The sequence below is a fragment of the Coregonus clupeaformis genome, chromosome 6 (genome assembly GCF_020615455.1).
Source record: "Coregonus clupeaformis isolate EN_2021a chromosome 6, ASM2061545v1, whole genome shotgun sequence".
Taxonomy (NCBI): Eukaryota; Metazoa; Chordata; class Actinopteri; order Salmoniformes; family Salmonidae; genus Coregonus; species Coregonus clupeaformis.
The window spans coordinates 14517097-14537923 of record NC_059197.1 but is presented as its reverse complement, the minus strand read 5'-3'; the positions used below and the strand labels follow the sequence as shown (position 1 = coordinate 14537923).

General features: G+C 46.1%; 1 protein-coding gene across 2 annotated transcripts in view; it reads left to right on the top strand.

The window, feature by feature from the left end:
• LOC121567764 (galactosylgalactosylxylosylprotein 3-beta-glucuronosyltransferase 1) overlaps window positions 1–20827 on the top strand; it is a 104356-nt gene that overhangs the window by 44902 nt on the left and 38627 nt on the right. For both annotated transcript variants that reach the window (XM_041878023.2, XM_041878022.2), the window contains exon 2: window positions 9791–10025. The gene's annotated coding sequence lies outside the window, so the exon portion shown is untranslated. The remainder of the gene's footprint in view (window positions 1–9790; window positions 10026–20827) is intronic.

The following is a 20827-nucleotide window of genomic DNA, read 5'->3' as shown; positions in this document are numbered from 1 at the left end:
ACCTATGATGAAAATTACAGGCCTCTCTCATCTTTTTAAGTGGGAGAACTTGCACAGTTGGTGGCTGACTAAATACTTTTTTTCCCCACTGTACATTACAGCTGTGTCAAAACCAGTGTTCACATGATGTGCATGTGTGTATGCAACAATTTTTCTTAGATACAAGTATGGGGGGCTCCAAGTAAAAAAGGTTGGGAACCACTGTGCTAGAGCACTGATCCAACAAGGACGCACAGTGTTCTTTTTAATGTCTCTCATCTCAGGGATATTACTTAAGCCTCTGTTTTACGACAAGTTCAGCTCCTCTTATTTCCCCAAGCCCTTCTTATTATCCAGAGTCGTGGTGTGAACCGTCTGATTGCACTCTGTGGCAGAAGGTATACCTTTTAAGGCGTCCAGTGGGGTACCTCCGGGAGAGGCAGCATGTCATTTCAACGCACATTGAATTCAATTGCTGGAGCATGTAAAAGGGATTTTCTCATTGTTGTGGTTGACTGTGTCTGGAGCCGCAGACGTGCCCAGATTGACATTGTGGAATGAAACATGTAATATCATACGTGATTAGAGGTCATGTTGTTGTGGGATGTGTCCACTTGCATAATGTAATGTGCTAGCTAGACTGTAAATACGAACCAGATGTATGCACGTTAGAGAAATCATCAGGAAATAATTTACAAACCTGCACCTCGTTAATCCACAAAATCGAAAACAGCCAAGTAACCAGAAGAGCTGTAACCTACTCACCAAGGGTGAAAATGAGCCGTCCTCCCATTTTAATTAATTGAATCCCCTTGCAGCTACAGAATGACCCTGAGAGGTTGACTGACAGCTGTAGCAGATTAAAGAGATAGACTGAAAGGTCGGGCTCTGGCTCTGCAGTGCGCTGCTAGTCTACTACTGTAAAGGCAATGACAATACCTCCCTCCCTGGAATCAGGCATCCTTAGGAAGTGCTCTTAGGGAACCACTTTAGTTTACTTTACTTTGGGATTGAGAGGGCTATTACTTTAATGGCACTGAAAATATTGACGACAGTCTTTGGTTTTATAGAGAAATCAAATCTGCCGCGCCTAAGGATCAAAGGCTAAATAATCATTGTGCCGCTGTGCAAACTTAACGCACATACTTGAGGCTGTTACAATGTATGTGTTTAGCAGATATTTTGTTGGGCGTTACCCTTAATGTATTAATTTTGTATAATATTCAAGAGTAGTGCACCTTCTTCCTAAAGCATGCACTGCTTACACTACATCCAGGGGCCAGTATTTATTTACACCCTAGGGAGGATCTGCAGTAGGATCCTGTCTACTTTACACACCACTTTTAGGCTGTGTTATTCCTGCACCGATCTGCCTTGGGCTTGGAATTCTATGCGCAGATCAGCATATCTTTTTACAGAAGAGGAGACGAGGAAGGGAAGCGGTGTGTGTGTGTGTGTGTGTGTGTGGGGGGGGGGGGGGGGAGATTGCTGTAATGCCACAACCTTCTCCTGTCCTCTGTCTTTGGCACAACCTGAGCCCTCCTTGAGGAGGACTGGGTGAGAGAGGAGAGCAGGGGAGGGGAGGTGGTTAGAGCCATGGCCTGACTACTTGCCAACCTCCTGAAGGGACCGTGTTTGGTGTCGCTAATAACAGGCCCTCCCTGCCTGCCTCCCTCCCTGCCTCGTTGCCTGCCTCTCTCCCTCCCTGCCTGCCTCGCTGCTTGCCTGCCTCTCTCCCTGCCTGCTATCACTGTGCCCACAGCCGGGGAGGTTTAATAACAGCCTCTCTCTAATCCAGACTTTGAGGAGATTCTGGCATGGTCAGCGGCAGATAAACTGATTCATTTTCACATATTAATGGTCATAGGGCTGGACCCAACAAGTGCTGATAAAGTGGAGGAAATATCATCAGACAAACCAAGTTGCTTCCACTGTCCTTTGAGTATGAGTATCGACATGAATGTGCACGAGGGGCATGCATTGGACGTTTTGTATTCACCTCATCGTTCCTCCAATTCATAGTTCTCCATGATATGATTTTGTATTCTATACAGATCCTGTATTGTGCTGTACAGGAGTAACACAGCCCAAGGCATGGTAAGGAAACTAGACATGTTTAGTATATTGTTTTTCTTTTACATAGTGGCCATAAATGACGAATGTGCTCGTCCTCTGAATGGGTTTGCCCTTAATCAGATCCTCACCGTTCCAATTCTCCACAGTGCATAAAATGAAATTATCTCTACCTGTAAGCAATCACCGGCCATCTCAAAACCAGATGGCATTTCATGAGGTGCCACAGAAAGTGACTCCTCAGAGATTAGAGGCATTGTTCTTTTGGATTTTCACACATGAAAACAGTGCTGTTACCCTCTGCCTTTCCTATACGCCACAAGCTAACATGGAGGCTCTGGTGATGATGAAGACAATCAGTTAGAGGGTAAATGGTTGTTGTGGTTAAACCTCTGGCTGAGAAGCATTCCCAATGACAGCGTAAAGACGACGGGGAGAGTTAACATGTCACCATGGCAACCAAGGCTGGTCTGGTTGGGGAGCTCACTACAGATTTCTTATTTTCTTCAGTAAATCATAAACAAGGCAAGAAACGCACAGGAGGCTGTTTGTCACAGCCTAAATGAAGAAAGGAAACACAGCGTGATCATTCTTTCAACTGTCATGTAGAGCAGAAAAATATATCTTCATTGGGATACGGTGTACAAACAATCTTGCTTTATACACTTAACATTCCTAAAATGTCATCAGGATTATGACATTAGGTTATAAACCATAGGCATTTCAAGTGAGGCGCTAATGTGATTTAAGTTGTATATATTACAAGTAATAATTAAAAGCATCTTTAAATGAGATAATTAGAACCCGCTTCCATCCAACTAAATGGTTAATTCTGATTTAAATTAATTGGATGGGTCCAGGCTCTGAGCAGAGGCAACCCCCAACTTGGATGATTGTCCAGTGTGTGTAAGAGGACAGCAACGCTCTCCTAACCTCCACAGAGAGCTGTCAGATAGAAACGGTGGAGGACGAGCTGCCAGGTGCCTACACTCAGCCATCCTAGGGATCGATCAAGCCACTACCTCCCTCCCTACCACAGAAACCCAACACCACAGTACCTCCAATTACAGATGTACGATCTTAATTTGAGCCAGTTTGCTACAGCAGGAAAAGTTATCCTGCAACAGGATGATCAAATTAAGACCCTACATCTGCACCTCCCTCCCTACCACAGAAACCCAAGCCCACAGCACCTCCAATTACCACTGATGGTTGAGATCGTTCCATCAGAAGAGCTGTCAGATCCACACCTGTTACAGGAGGGGGGTCGCAGTTCCGGAGCGACCCACTAGGTGTTATCTTCCGACAACCTTAAGCACCTCCTCACTCACAGTCTGGACTAATCATTGTTGTATTGGTGTCACTTGTGTCTACCTGTTCACCTGTGTATTTATGCCCTCACTTCCCTGTGTTCCATTGCTCTGTTTTCTCTGCTAGTTCTCAATGCCAAACAGTACTAATCAGTGTATGATTGCGAGACATATGTTTCATTGTTGTTTTCAGTCATTGTTAGTATTTCGTATGTTTGCTGTCAGACATTTTTTGGAGACCAATTTTCTCCTCCGTTGTTTTGTATCCTGGTTTTGGGACCACCAGTAAAGATCCTTGTTTCACCATCTCTGCCTACTGCCTACTGTCTATCCTGCACAGCACCTGGGTCACAGCTCACACCAACCCTTACAGAAAACAGAGCCAATATTGACCCAGCGGAGGCAGCACAGTATCGTAGCGCATTGGCAACGCAGGGAGCTATGCTGAACCAGCACGACCGCAGCCTGCAGCAGATCACCGAGAATCTCTGCCAGCTGACGATTGTCGTGCAGAGCTGGGTGGACATCTGACCAACCCCGGCAGCCGGCGGAGCGGAAGCCGCGGCAGCGGCGTCTCCAGTCTTGCCTGCGATATCGCGGGAACCCCGCCTACCACCTCCGGAGAGGTACGACGGACATGCAGAGGGCTGCAGAGAATTCCTCACCCAGTGTTCCCTGGTATTCAGCCTACAACCCTCCTCCTTCCCAACGGAGCAGGACGGGTGGCCTACATTATCACTCTGTTTACGGGTTGGGCCCTTTCCTGGGCTACCGCGGAGCGGGAGAGCCAAACTCCGGCATGCTCCAACCCCAGATAGACTGGTCCACGGGGCAGCTCATCCTGGCGGCAGGCTCCGCCTCCGTCCTGTTCCGGTCTCCACCGACCACTCATCAGCCCAAACCACCGTCCCAGACCACCTACCAGTCCTCACCTCTTCCCCAGGTCCCGCACTCCGAACCGCCTACCACCCTAGCGGCGGTTGCCACCAGGAGGACGGCGGCTACAGACTCCGTCACCGGCCAAGACCTGGCAGGCGTTCCCCAGGAGTATTGGGATATGGGGGAGGTGTTTAGTAAGAGGCATGCCAAGGGCCTATCTCCTCACAGGCCACACTCGTCGAGGGTCACATCCTTCCCTCTACCTCACCCGCGGGTGTGGGCTTCTTCTTCGTGGGGAAAAAGGATAGTGGGCATTGATTACCGGGCGCTCAACGACATTTACATTTTAGTCATTTAGCAGACGCTCTTATCCAGAGCGACTTACAGTTAGTGAGTGCATACATTATTTTTTTATTCCCCGTGGGAATCAAACCCACAACCCTGGCGTTGCAAACACCATGCTCTACCAACTGAGCTACATCCCTGCCGGCCATTCCCTCCCCTACCCTGGGCCAATTGTGCGCCGCCCCATGGGTCTCCCGGGCGCGGCCAGCTACGACAGAGCCTGGATTCGAACCAGGATCTCTAGTGGCACAGCTAGCACTGCGATGCAGTGCCTTAGACCACTGCGCCACTCGGGAGACATCACGGTTAAGAACCGCTACCCACTCCCCCTGATAACGACGGCATTCAAGTTGTTGCAGGGAGCCCGGGTCTTCACCAAGCTGTACTTAAGAAATGCCTACAACCTGGTGAGGATTCAGGAGGGTGACGAGTGAAAGACGGCTTTTAATACACCCAGTGGGCATTACGAGTACCAAGTCATGCCGTTCGGTCTAGCCAACACGCCTGTGGTGTTCCATGCGTTGGTCAATGACGTGCTCCGGGACCTCCTCAACTACAGCGTCTTCATGTATTTGGATGACATCATAATATTTTCAAAGGACATGAGTGAACACCCACAGCACGTTCGGCAGGTCCTCCAACGACTTCTCCGCCACCAGCTCTACGTCAAGGTGGAGAAGTGCGTGTTCCACACAGAGACAGTATCCTTCCTGGGTTTCATCGTCATCCAGGGGGACCTACGGATGGGCCCAGCCAAGGTCAGCGTGGTACTGGATTGGCCCCAGCCCTCATCCCTCAAGCAACTACAACGGTTTTTAGCGTTCGCTAATTTTTATAGCCGATTTATTCGCAATTTTAGTTCCCTAGCCGCTCCCCTGACAGCCCTCACCCAAACAAGCATGCGCTCCTTCGCCTGGACTCCGGAAGCGGGAAACGCATTTGATGCACTTAAGTGGTGCTTTACATCGGCTCCGGTCCTAGGGCACCCTGATCCATCCCTGCCGTTCATTGTGGAGGTGGATGCTTCAGACGTTGCGGTGGGAGCAATCCTGTTCCAGCAGTTCCTCACGGACTGTAAGACACACCCCTGCGCGATTTTCTCCCGTCGGCTGTCCCCGGCAGAGCGGAATTACGATGTGGGGAACCATGAGCTGCTAGCGGTCAAGCTCGCCCTGGGGGAATGGAGGCATTGGCTAGAGGGGGCCGACCATCCATTCGTCGAATGGACTGACCATAAGAACTTAGACTACATTCAGGGGGCCTAGAGGCTCAACTCGCGCCAGGCCAGGTGGGCGTTGTTATTCACCAGGTTCCGGTTCACGATCTCATACTGTCCGGGCTCGAAGAACACCAAGTCTGACACGCTCTCCCGGCAGTTCGACCCCGTGGACCTGGTGGAGAAGGGACGACCCCATTGTCCCCAATGCCCTGATTGCTGCCCCAGTTTCGGGGGGAATCGATAGGCTTGTCAGAGCAGCTCTACGGCGGGAGCCCGATCCGGGCAGAGGTCCATCGGGGATGATGTACGTACCCAAGGCTGCGCACTCGCGACTGCTTCAGTGGGCCCATGCGTCCGACCTCACCAGCCATCCGGAGGGCACCAGGACATTGGAGTTCCTGCATAGGAGGTTCTGGTGGCCATCAGCTGAGGGAGATATGCGCGCCTTCGTGGCTGCTTGCCTGGTGTGCGCGCGCATGAAGAGCTAACGTCAGCCCGCGGCAGGGCTGCTCCGACCCCTACCTATCCCCAAGCGCCCTTGGTCCCACATCTCGCTGGATTTAATTTCCGTCCACTTCATTCCCCTTCTCAAATTCCCGTCGGCCCGGGAGACGGCTAAGTTGGTGGTGCAGCACGTTTTCCGGGTCCACGGCCTTCCCCAAGATGTGGTGTCGGATCGGGGCCCTCAGTTTGCCTCCAGGTTCTGGAAGGCGTTCGCCACCTGCCTCTGCGCCTCCGTCAGCTTGTCTTCCGGCTTCCATCCCCAGTCGAACGGGCAGACTGAGCGCGTCAACCAGGATCTGGAGGGGGTGCTGAGGTGCTACGCCTCCAGCAACCCAGCTACAAGGAGTCAGCAACTGGCGTGGGCGGAGTACGCCCACAACACCCTTCTCTGCTCGTCCACTGGCCTGTTTCCCTACCAGTGCCAATACGGGTACCAACCCCCCCTATTCCCCAAGCAAGAGGAGGAGGCGGCGATCCCGTCGGTCCAGGCACTGTTACAGGAGGGGGTCGCAGTTCCGGAGCGACCCACTAGGTGTCATCCTCCGACAACCTTAGGCACCTCCTCACTCACAGTCTGGACTATCATTATCTAATTGGTGTCACCTGTGTCTACCTGTTCACCTGTGTATTTATGCCCTCACTTCCCTGTGTTCCATTGCTCTGTTTTCTCTGCTAGTTCTCGATGCCAAACAGTACTAATCAGTGTCTGATCGCGAGACGTATGCTCAGGTACTTGAGAAGTATTCTCCCTGTTTCATTGTTGTTTCCAGTCGTAGTTAGTATTTCGTATGTTTGCTGTCAGCCTGTTTTTGGAGACCAATTTGCTCCTCCTTTATTTTGTATCCTGGTTTTGGGACCACCAGTAAAGATCCTTGTTTCACCATCTCTGCTTACTGCCTACTGTCTATCCTGCACCGCACCTGGGTCACACCTCACACCAACCCTTATACACACCACGTCGGCGTTCCCTTTCAGGCAGGGGAGAGGAGAAAGAGATGAGGCGGCTAATATTCTAATGAAACCTTTTCATTTTGCGAACGCAAGAACTTTGCAAAGACTGATGCTGAACTTGGCCCTTTGTGCATTATTAATATCGACCACTTATGAGAGAATAAAGAAGCATTTACTCAGCATGGGCATGCCAGAATTAATAATAGAGCCAGTGCTCAAAGTCGCAATGAATTATCTTTCATTACAAACCCACCCAAATTCATTTGAATGACAGATGTCTTCAGCATGGACCACCCCTATCATTATCTCAGGCATCACTTTACCCCTGCATCAGAGATTCAATAGACGTCAGCCTATGTTATTCCTCACCGTAGCATTTTCCACTCGCTGAATAAACTCCTACAATATGCAATCTGGTCTCTCCTATGAAAGCCGATGACATTAAGTGTGTCCGTATGCCTTACAAGGCTTGTGTGACTGTGAGGTTCGATCCGCATGAGCAGCTTTGAGAAGGGCAGGATTATCTGTGTGCACTTTCTGAAGACAGGGACTTCCTCCAAAGACCTCCAGAGACCATGCCATCAAAGGTTAAAAGTGGTTACCATGGTGATGGTGAGAGGAAGTGACTGTTTGAGACAGACCTGTGTTCAGGATCACACAGTGTCCGTCCCAGAGTTCTGTGTGGTTGGTGTTCATTTTGCCCATGGCCAGAAAGCTCTGGTGTGCTTTGTCCTCTAGACCACTCCCTGCAGCCACATCAGGTAGAGTCTGAATTAAAATGGAGTGGACCTCATGGGCTAATACCAGCTACACTTCCAGACTATGTTTTAAGTCATGGATTTTCTCCAAAATTACAGCTTTTGTATAAAGCAAAAACAAGCTCACAGATCCGTGTGGATCACAATGGTCTTGCAGAAGAGACATATTTAGAATGTTCTTCTATCATATAGGGCTACGCCTATTGAGTCTCATTCATTTTCTGTCATCCGAGTTGGCCACTGATATCATCAATGTTTGGAATTAGGCCTATAAACAAAAAGTTCAGGGGTCACCATGGGTGTCAGTCTTCTTCATCCCCTTCCCGAGCAGGCTCTGTTACCCTATTGGATTTACAGTGGTGTCAGTAGGGGGGATGAGGGTTGGGGTTGTCTGGGAGACAGCTGGGGGAGAGGGAGTGTGGTGTGGGGTTATAGAGCAATATGGTGTTGATTCATCTGTACGCTGGTGGGTCTGCGTAGGGTGATCAGTACTAATCTCCCCCCTGCCCCCTCCCCAGCAGTTCAAGCGGAGTTCCCATCCGACTCTGTCAGCAGAGAAACTGGAGGGACAGAAAGAGTGGTCAGCCGAGGTGAACAGGACCATAGTGGGAGTACCACCACCAGGTTGTCACTGTTCACCAAGTTTTGAATAAGCTTAGGAAAGCCACAAAGATGACCATCTTGACTTGATTCAGCGTCTCTGTTAATTCACTGAGTGCTGTGTTATCAATGTTGTATTTATGAGTATCAGAATTTGAATGAGAAATAGTATACGTCAATGAGTAAACTCCTACAGTGTACGTTGTTCTCCTGCCATTGGAGGACCTTGAGTCAAGCTATGTGGAATTAGCTAGCTGAATAAAAACAAATCATATTTTGGTCATGGTTGAGATCATTTGGGTTAATATAAGTAATCTCCCTCTTATTGGATTTAGATCAGAGGGATAACAACAGCATGTCATTGCACGGCCTCTGTTGTTTGTCTTGTCAATAAGCTGTAATTGTGTTGGTTTTCAGCCGCCCTTATTTTTCATCATTCAGCCGTCCTCTGTGGCAGTGACTGCCTCCGGACAAACACAGCAGATATAACACTGTGGCTGGCGCAAAATACAGAGCAGCTCTCATTAATATTAGTAATGAAAAGGGATGGGTAGCATCCCTTGAGTGTGAAGAAATTGCAGAGAATCAGCCAGAAGTGCAGCTGGTGTGTTTGTCATGTTTTTCAGAAATGGACATCTTCAAATGTCGCTCCCCAGAGGCGACACTCAGAGGAAGCACTATTTATAGATAATAGTCTGAATAACTTGTCAGATTTCTGTTTGGACGGCTTGGCCTTTTCTGTGGGTTTGTCCTGTAAACGTCCCTTAGTGATTCTGTTGTCCTGTCCTTGGTGAAACAAGAAAATCTATGATTTATCCAAGAATAGATTCATGGAAGTTGGTTGACAATCAGCACTTCCACTTCAAATTAGAAAATGTCAGAACTAATATCCACTTGGGTCCTGAATAACTGTACATGGGCGCTGTTCTCTAGCCACACCCACATGACAAACAATATAAATACTCCTCATTTCCTGCCTGTCTGTGAACTAAAATGTATCCCTACATCATCAGGGCTACAACTCTGAGGAAAACATCCACCCAATGGCAGCTATGTCATTCCCAACCCCTGCCCACTGAAGCGCCATCATCCCACCCCTTCAATGAAACCCATTGTTTTACAATGAGAAGGGCCATTCTAATAGTCCCTGCTCTCCCTTCTTGTTTCTGTAGGAGCCTGCCCTTACGACGTGACAGTGCACATGGTCTGGATGCAACCAGCCGCCCTGCTAGCCCTGCTACGCTCCACAGCCAAAGTTCCACTCCTCTTCGTCACCAGCCACAGCGCCCATCACCACCGCTCTCCAAGTTTGTCCAATTAAGGGATGTGAGGACTAAGAGGCCAGGGTTACTAGCAGACAACAATAAAAAAAGCAGAAGGCTGCAGACGGGCAGAACACTGTTGATTGTGAGTATCTTTATTGCTCTTTGTTGAAATGAATCCTCATTTCTCACCAGTGGTAAAGCTGCCATTCTGGCCACACGCATTGGTCATTTTCCAAAGGAGCAAAAGTACTGTACGTAGGGAATGCACTGTCTCTAGCCAAAACAGAGCACAACTATTTCATTCAACACTGAGTTTCCTACAAAGAACTGCAATGGAATATCAGGAGGCAGCCATTACGGGACCAGAGGCCTGTTAATACGTGTGCAGTTTCTTATCCCTCCATAAACTACGGTATGTGTATCCACACACTGAGCAGAAACTGTTAGGCTCATGCGGCCCTGTGTCGTGTTGTCCTCTGTTTTGTTTCATAGCAGATGAACAAACACACTGCTGAATTATTTATTTTCAGCTAAATTTGAAAGTGATGACAATCATGTCTATATCAGAGGACATGATAAGTGGGAGTATGTAGGTTCAAACAGGGCTACTTCCTCCCCCTCCTCCTCTCTGTGCACTATTCCATTTTCACAGGGAGATGCGGGGATGGGGGGATGGAGGGATTAGGAAAACGACAGGGGGGATCTGACCGATCCACTTATTTCAACCATCTGTGAACACCCGGCCCTGATATTATTAGAGCCAGATACCTCAGAGGTGAAGAGGTAGACGTCGGCTTGAGAGGGGAGAGGAGAAGGAGGTCTGGAAGGAAGATGTAGGTGAAAGTGATGGAAAATCTGGAGAAATCAACTTCAGAGGTGGAAGGAGGGAGAGAGGAGTGAGCAAGCTGGTGGAGGGAAAACGGCTGTGGGTGCTGCTTGTCGTCTCCTGGGTACGGAGGAAAATATTGTGCTTCTCAACTTAAAATCCTTGGGCCAGATTAATTCATTCCTCATTCTCCCCCCGCCTTGCCTGATACAAACGAACAATGCTGAAATAAGTCTGGTCAGCACGCTGTCTACAAAATGGACATAAAATCATTTTACCGCAGAACCCAGGGAGACAACTACTATTCCTGTCAATCAATCAATCAATCAATCAATTTTATTTTATATAGCCCTTCTTACATCAGCTAATATCTCGAAGTGCTGTACAGAAACCCAGCCTAAAACCCCAAACAGCTAATAATGCAGGTGTAGAAGCACGGTGGCTAGGAAAAACTCCCTAGAAAGGCAAAACCTAGGAAGAAACCTAGAGAGGAACCAGGCTATGAGGGGTGGCCAGTCCTCTTCTGGCTGTGCCGGGTGGAGATTATAACAGAACCATGCCAAGATGTTCAAAAATGTTCATAAGTGACAAGCATGGTCAAATAATAATCAGGAATAAATCTCAGTTGGCTTTTCATAGCCGATCATTAGAGTTTAAAACAGCAGGTCTGGGACAGGTAGGGGTTCCATAACCGCAGGCAGAACAGTTTAAACTGGAATAGCAGCAAGGCCAGGCGGACTGGGGACAGCAAGGAGTCACCACGGCCGGTAGTCCCGACGTATGGTCCTAGGGCTCAGGTCTCTCAGTTGGCTTTTCATAGCCGATCATTTAGAGTTGAAAACAGCAGGTCTGGGACAGGTAGGGGTTTCGTAGCCGCAGGCAGAACAGTTGAAACTGGAATAGCAGCAAGGCCAGGCGGACTGGGGACAGCAAGGTGTCATCATGCCCGGTAGTCCTGACGTATGGTCCTAGGGCTCAGGTTCTCAGAGAGAAAGAGAGAACGAGAGAATTAGAGAGAGCATACTTAAATTCACACAGGACACTGGATAAGACAGGAGAAGTACTCCAGGTATAACCAACTAACCCCAGCCCCCCGACACATAAACTACTGCAGCATAAATACTGGAGGCTGAGACAGGAGCGGTCTGGGAGACACTGTGGCCCCATCCGAAGAAACCCCGGACAGGGCCAAACAGGAAGGATATAACCCCACCCACTCCGCCAAAGCACAGCCCCCGCACCACTAGAGGGATATCCCCAACCACCAACTTACAATCCTGAGACAAGGCCGAGTATAGCCCACAGAGGTCTCCACCACAGCACAAACCAAGGGGGGGCGCCAACCCAGACAGGAAGATCACGTCAGTAACTCAACCCACTCAAGTGACGCACCCCTCCCAGGGACGGCATGAAAGAGCACCAGCAAGCCAGTGACTCAGCCCCTGCAACAGGGTTAGAGGCAGAGAACCCCAGTGGAGAGGGGAACCGGCCCGGCAGAGACAGCAAGGGCTGTTCGTTGCTCCAGCCTTTCCGTTCACCTTCACACTCCTGGGCCAGACTACACTCAATCATATGACCTACTGAAGAGATAAGTCTTCAGTAAAGACTTAAAGGTTGAGACCGAGTCTGCGTCTCTCACATGGGTAGGCAGACTGTTCCATAAAAATGGAGATCTATAGGAGAAAGCCCTGCCTCCCGCTGTTTGCTTAGAAATTCTAGGGACAATTAGGAGGCCTGCGTCTTGTGACCGTAGCGTACGTATTGGTATGTACGGCAGGACCAACTCGGAAAGATAGGTAGGAGCAAGCCCATGTAACGCTTTATAGGTTAACAGTAAAACCTTGAAATCAGCCCTTGCCTTAACAGGAAGCCAGTGTAGGGAAGCTAGCACTGGAGTAATATGATCAAATTTCTTGGTTCTAGTCAGGATTCTAGCAGCCGTATTTAGCACTAACTGAAGTTTATTTAGTGCTTTATCCGGGTAGCCGGAAAATAGAGCATTGCAGTAGTCTAATCTAGAAGTAACAAATGCATGGATTAATTTTTCTGCATCATTTTTGGACAGAAAATTTCTGATTTTTGCAATGTTACGTAGATGGAAAAAAAGCTGTCCTTGAAACAGTCTTGATATGTTCGTCAAAAGAGAGATCAGGGTCAAGAGTAACGCCTAGGTCCTTCACAGTTTTATTTGAGACGACTTTACAACCATCAAGATGAATTGTCAGATTTAACAGAAGATCTCTTTGTTTCTTGGGACCTAGAACAAGCATCTCTGTTTTGTCCGAGTTTAAAAGTAAAAAGTTTTCAGCCATCCACTTCCTTATGTCTGAAACACAGGCTTCTAGCGAAGGCAATTTTGGGGCTTCACCATGCTTCATTGAAATGTACAGCTGTGTCATCCGCATAGCAGTGAAAGTTAACATTATGTTTTCGAATAACATCCCCAAGAGGTAAAATATATAGTGAAAACAATAGTGGTCCTAAAACGGAACCTTGAGGAACACCGAAATGTACAGTTGATTTGTCGGAGGACAGACCATTCACAGAGACAAACTGATATCTTTCCGACAGGTAGGATCTAAACCAGGCCAGAACTTGTCGTGTAGACCAATTTGGGTTTCCAGTCTCTCCAAAAGAATGTGGTGATCGATGGTGTCAAAGGCAGCACTAAGGTCTAGTAGCACGAGGACAGATGCAGAGCCTCGGTCTGACGCCATTAAAAGGTCATTTACCACCTTCACAAGTGCAGTCTCAGTGCTATGATGGGGTCTAAAACCAGACTGAAGCATTTCGTATACATTGTTTGTCTTCAGAAAGGCAGTGAGTTGCTGCGCAACAGCTTTTTCTAAAATTTTTGAGAGGAATGGAAGATTCGATATAGGCCGATAGTTTTTTATATTTTCCGGGTCAAGGTTTGGCTTTTTTCAAGAGAGGCTTTATCACTGCCACTTTTAGTGAGTTTGGTACACATCCGGTGGATAGAGAGCTGTTTATTATGTTCAACATAGGAGGGCCAAGCACAGGAAGCAGCTCCTTCAGCAGTTTAGTAGGAATAGGATCCAGTATGCAGCTTGAAGGTTTAGAGGCCATGATTATTTTCACCATTGTGTCAAGAGATATAGTACTAAAACACTTAAGTGTCTCTCCCGATCCCAGGCCCTCGCAGAGTCTGTGCAGATCCAGGACAGCTAAGCCCTGGAGGAATACGCAGATTCAAAGAGGAGTCCGTAATTTGCTTTCTAATGGTCATGATCTTTTCCTCAAAGAAGTTCATGAATTTATCACTGCTGAAGTGAAAACCATCCTCTCTTGGGGAATGCTGCTTTTTAGTTAGCTTTGCAACAGTATCAAAAAGAAATTTTGGATTGTTCTTATTTTCCTCGATTAATTTGGAAAAGTAGGATGATCGAGCAGCAGTGAGGGCTCTTCGGTACTGCACGGTACTGTCAGGTGAGATCTTCATTTTTAGAAACAAAAGGTACAAAGGGATATTGGATGTGTGGTTCCTGGTGGTGCATAGTGTTTTAAAAAAAAAACACAAAATTATTGGTGGATTGTCTCCTTTGGTACTACTCACAAAAAACCTACTGTATGTGACTTCATGTTGTGTTGTTTGGCCCTGGTTGAATAACGGTATTGGATCATTGTGATTTTGAAAGTATTACCCTGAAATGAAAAAGCACAGACATGGTGTTATAATATCTTTATAACTGTAGGTACATTGGTTTCTTCTGTTCTAGGCAAAGAACATATTGTCTGTGTTGTGCAATAATTACATTCTCATTCTCATTCTCAAGTAGGTGGGAGTTCAATTACTTCAGACCAACCAGTCTGGTAGTCTCCTGTCAGATTTACAGACCGTGACTGACTGCTGTGAGGGCTAGCTTAGCTCTGCCAATCTATGGGCCCGGTGAAATGAGACGCTGAAAGAATCGTTCCTGCTACAGACAGATTCAAATGTTTGCTGTTAATATTTATTGTTTATTTCACTTTTGTTTACTATCTACTTCACTTGCTTTGGCAATGTTAACATACGTTTCCCATGCCAATAAAGCCCTGAGAGAGAGAGAGAGAGAGAGAGAGAGAGAGAGAGAGAGAGAGAGAGAGAGAGAGAGAGAGAGAGAGAGAGAGAGAGAGAGAGAGAGAGAGAGAGAGAGAGAGAGAGCTGTCACACTGAGTCCTAGAGCACCGGGAGACCGGGGTTGTGCTGAATTAAACTGAGAGGATGTCCTTTCCAGCTTCGCGGAGGACCACAGAGACACATCCACCCCCACTCTGTCAGAGCAGATAGAGAGAGACAGAGAGACAGAGAGAGTAGAATAGAGAGGGGTGCAGCTTCCTGGCAGCCCAGCCTGCGACCCTTCAGCAACCCTGCTTATTAATTAACAGCAGAAATACAACATCTGCCCTGCAGACCAAGCAGACCCCCGAACCCTGCTATCTCTGCTCCTGTCCCGCTCTGACCAAAGCATGTAGGGGTAAATCCTGTTAAATAACTAATCATGGTTTAAAGAAGGACAACAAAATCATTGAGTATCGTGACATTACTCGAAGGGTATTACCTCCACAATGACAAGAATACAGCTGGCTAGCATAGTAATTCCTCACCACTCATACTGTATGTTGGTAGCTGGTTGTTGGGATAAGATGCTGGGTTGCTGCAATGTGCTGGAGATTGATTTTTTAGTGGCTTGCGAAAGTATTCACCCCCTTGGCATTTTTTCTATTTTGTTGCCAACCTGGAATTAAAATGGATTTTTTGGGGGTTTGTTTGATTTGATTTACACAACATGCCTACCACATTGAAGATGCAAAATATGTTTTATTGTGAAACAAACAACAAAAAAGACAAACAAACAGAAAACTTGAGCGTACATAAACCCCCTTTTCCCCACGGGGGGCCAGTAAAAAAATAAAATTTACAAATTTAAAAATAATAATGTATGCACTCACTAACTGTAAGTCGCTTTGGATAAGAGCGTCTGCTAAATGACTAAAATGTAAAATGTACAAATGTTTTCCAGCAATTACAGCTGCAAGTCTCTTGGGTTATGGCTCTATAAGCTTGGCACATCTAGCCACTGGGATAGTTGCCCATTCTTCAAGGCAAAACTGCTCCAACTCCTTCAAGTTGGATGGGTTCTGCTGGTGTACAGCAATATTTTAGTCATACCACAGATTCTCAATTGGATTGAGGTCTGGGCTTTGACTAGGCCATTCCAAGACATTTAATTGTTTCCCCTTAACCCACTCAAGTGTTGCTTTAGCAGTATGCTTAGGGTCATTGTCCTGCTGGAAGGTGAATCTCCGTCCCAGTCTCAAATCTCTGGAAGACTGAAACAGGTTTCCCTCAAGAATTTCCCTTTATTTAGCGCCATCCATCATTCCTTCAATTCTGACCAGTTTCCCAGTCCCTGCCGATGAAAAACATCCCCACAGCATGATGCTACCACCATGCTTCACTGTGGGGATGGTGTTCTCGGGGTGATGAGAGATGTTGGGTTTGCGCCAGACATAGCATTTTCCTTGATGGACAAAAAGCTCAATTTTAGTCTCATCTTACCAGAGTACCTTCTTCCATATGTTTGGGGAGTCTCCCACATGCCTTTTGGCGAACACCAAACGTGTTTGCTTATTTTGTTCTTTAAGCAATGGCTTTTTTCTGGCCACTCTTCCATAAAGCCCAGCTCTGTGGAGTGTACGGCTTAAAGTGGTCCTATGGACAGATACTCCAATCTCTGCTGTGGAGCTTTGCAGCTCCTTCAGGGTTATCTTTGGTCTCTTTGTTGCCTCTCTGATTAATGCCCTCCTTGCCTGGTCTGTGAGTTTTGGTGGGTGGCCCTCTCTTGGCAGGTTTGTTGTGGTGCCATATTCTTTCAATTTTTTAATAATGGATTTAAATTGTGCTCTGTGGGATGTTCAAAGTTTCTGATATTTTTTTATAACCCAACCCTGGTCTGTACTTCGCCACAACTTTGTCCCTGACCCGTTTGGAGAGCTCCTTGGTCTTCATGGTGCCGCTTGCTTGGTGGTTCCCCTTGCTTAGTGGTGTTGCAGACTCTGGGGCCTTTCAGAACAGGTGTGTATATACTGAGATCATGTGACAGATCATGTGACACTTAGATTGCACACAGATGGACTTTATTTAACTAATTATGTGACTTCTGAAGGTAATTGGTTGCACCAGATCTTATTTAGGGGCTTCATAGCAAAGGGGGTGAATACATATGCACGCACCACTTTTCCGTTATTTATTTTGTATAATTTTTTGAAACAACTTATTTTTTTCATTTCACTTCACCAATTTTGACTATTTTGTGTATGTTCATTACATGAAATCCAAATAAAAATCAATTTAAATTACAGGTTTTGTAATGCAACAAAATAGGAAAAACGCCAAGGGGGTTGAATACTTTTGCAAGGCACTGTACTTAGATTTTTCCTTAGGTTAGGACACACCACCCGAGAAGAATTGCTATCAGATGCAACTGCATTTTCCATTCTGATGGAGTGTACAGAGTTTCTCCCTCCCACTGGATGATAAACACCCCACATTTAAGAAGAAGGAGCGGTGAGCTGCAGTCTTGACTTCTTACCAGAGATTCATTCATATAATGGTGGGAATAAATTCCTAGGCTTGTCTGTCCGCCGTCTCAGAATATGAAAGGGAAACCAAGGCTTGTCGCACCTTTTGTTGTTTTCCAAGGCATTTGTGCAGCATTGAAAAACAGCTTGGCATGCTGAAATTAGTGCTGTCTTCACAGCATTACTGTATATCTAAAATGTCCTGATTTTAATTTGAAAGTCATGACTACCTGACTCCTACTATAGTTAATTAAAGCAGTTAAAGCAATTAATGCTTAGGGCACATAATTTACGTGATTACTTTAAAGCTAGAATCCTTAGTCGCTACTGTACATACAGTTTTTAATGATGTATATCTATTGACTCTTGAAGAATATCACTTACAGTATAAATGCCTCTAACTTAGTTCAATTGTTGTACCCCATCAGAACCCAAAATATAAGCTTGTTTTACTCCAATGTTTGTAAACAATTTAAATGTTAACAAACACTTGGTTAAAACTATCATTTTGATCTCATGGATGGTCAGTCCTTGCATCCATAGCTCTGTCTATGAATTTGAGAGTCGTTACATTTCTCCAGGCTGATCCCTCAGCTTTTTACCAAAACAGAGGCAGGGAAACCGATTTGCTATTGTTTCAATTAAGGACTCTGGCTTTAATAGCAGGAAAACATGCAATAACACATATAAACGATTTGAGAAGTAATGTACTTTAATCATCATTTTAATTAAGAGGGTTTTGCCACCTACACTATAGTCAATCAATTATGGTTATTTTCTCGAGCATCAATTCAAGTTCAGGAGATGGAGACTAAAGCTCCATACAAGAAACTGAACTAGACATTTTTAAGTGGCTGCTGCCATGAAAACACTTTAGGTTGCTATTTCTTATGGCAAGAGTGCCACATGGTCTGTCACACATTGCAAATTGATTTGGACGAGAAATGGAACTCATGGATTGGTTGTCACTTTCTTTGGCATTTCTGTCAAACGTGATGTGCTGTTTGTTTATAATAACCCATCCAATCTATGACCGCACATAATATCCAGCAAGCTTTGTTTCCAGTAGTTTGAAAGCTAAATTGTGCACTCATGCCATTTTGTAATATACAGTAAATGCCCCTACAATACATAGGCAGAAACATTTCAACATATGCATCTTCTATCATCAATGGCCAAACAACAATTATTACAGGATTATTTAGAACCTGGAGAATTCTTTAGTGTACTGCCGCTCAGGTCTTGGGAGTAATCCTATTCATGTGGGGATTAGTTACAGTGCCTTCAGAAAGTATTCATACCCCTTGACTTATTTCACATTTTGTTGTGTTACAGCCCGAATTCATCAAACAAATTCTCACCCATCTACACACAATACACCATAAGGACAAAGTGAAAACATGTTTGTAGAAATTTTAGCAAATGTATTGAAAATGAAATACAGAAATATCTAATTCACATAAGTATTCACACCACTGAGTCAATACATGTTAGAATCACCAGCGATTACAGCTGTGAGTATTTCTGGGTACGTTTCTAAGAGCTTTGCACACCTGGAACACACAATGTGTTGTGAAAAGTGTTATGAAATGTAATGTCATGTAATGTTGCTGGACCCCAGGAAGAGTAGCTGCTGCCTTGGCAGGAACTAATGGGGATCCTTAATAAATACAAATACAAATTGTACAATATTATTATTTAAAACAATTATTCAAGCTCCGTCATGTTGGTGGTTGATCATTGCTAGACAGACATTTTCAAGTCTTGCAATAGACTTTCAAGTCGATTTACATTGAACAATAATATAAACGCAACATGTAAAGTGTTTGTCCCAATTTTCATGAGCTGAAATAAAAGATCCTAGAAATGTTCCATACACACAAAAAGCTTATTTCTTTGTGCACACATTTGTTTACATCCCTGTTAGTGAGCGTTTATCCTTTGAAAAGATAATCCATCCACATGACAGGTGTGGCATATCAAGAAGCTGATTAAACAGCATGATCATTACACAGGTGCACCTTGTGCTTGGGACAATAAAAGGCCACTCTAAAATGTGCAGTTTTGTCACCCAACACAATGCCACTGATGTCTCAAGTTTTGAGGGAGTGTGCAACTGGCATGCTGACTGCAGGAATGTCCACCAGAGCTGTTGCCAGAGAACGGAATGTTAATTTCTCTACATTGTTTTAGAGAATTTGGCAGTACGTCTAACCGGCCTCACAACTGCAGACCACGTGTATGCCGTTGTGTGGGCGAGCGGTTTGCTGATGTCAACGTTGTGAACAGAGTGCCCCATGGTGACGGTGGGGTTATGGTATTGGCAGGCATAAGCTACGGACAGCAAACAAAATTGCATTTTATCTATGGCAATTTGAATGCACAGAGATAACGTGATGAGATCCTGAGGCCCATTGTCGTGCAATTCACCCGCCGCCATCACCTCATTTTTCAGCATGATGATGCACGGTCCCATGTCAGAAGGACCTGTACACAATTCCTGGAAGCTGAAAATTTCCCAGTTCTTCCATGGCCTGCATACTCACCAGACATGTCACCCATTGAGCATGTTTGGGATGTTCTGGATCGACGTGTACGACAGCGTGTTCCAGTTCCCGCCAATATCCAGCAACTTTGCACAGCCATTGAAGAGGAGTGGGACAACATTCCACAGGCCACAATCAACAGCCTGAATAACTAAATGCGAAAGAGATGTGTCGCGCTGCATGAGGCAAACGGTGGTCACACCAGATACTGACTGGTTTTCGGATTCACTTTTTTTAAAGGTATCTGTGACCAACAGATGCATATCTTTATTCCCAGTCATGTGAGATCCACAGATTTCAGAAAACTGTAACTAGGCCACTGAGGAACATTCAATGTCGTCTTGGTAAGCAACTCCAGTGTATATTTGGCCTTGTGTTTAAGGTTATTGTCTTTCTGAAAGGTGAATTTGTCTCCCAGTGTCAGCTGGAAAGCAGACTGAACCAGGTTTTCCTCTAGGATTTTGCCTGTGCTTAGCTCTATTCCGTTTCATTTTATCAAAAAAAAACTCCCTAGTCCTTGCCAATGACAAGCATACCCATAACATGATGCAGCCACCACCATGCTTGAAAATATGTAGAGTGGTACTCAGTGATGACTTGGATTTGCCCCAAACATAACACTTTGTATTCAGGACCTACGGTTAATTTCTTTGCCACATTTTTTGCAATTTTACTTTAGTGCCATTGGCCTCATGGTGAAGTCCCTGAGCGGTTTCCTTCCTCTCTGGCAACTGAGTTGGGAAGGAACCAAATAAGGAGTGAACATGTTCAGTCTACTTCATGTGAGACAGTGCTGCATGGATTTACCCCAGCACTAGTTGGCTGGCAGTATGCTAAAGTACCTGCACACTGTAAGCCCTGGAAGATAAGATAACCTGTCCTCTGCTGAGGCGCTGTGCTGTGCTGTGAGGCGCTGCCTGTGAGATCCCATGGACCTGCTGGATGAAGCGTCTTAATAACACTGCAGCAGATCACAGCCTCACAGCC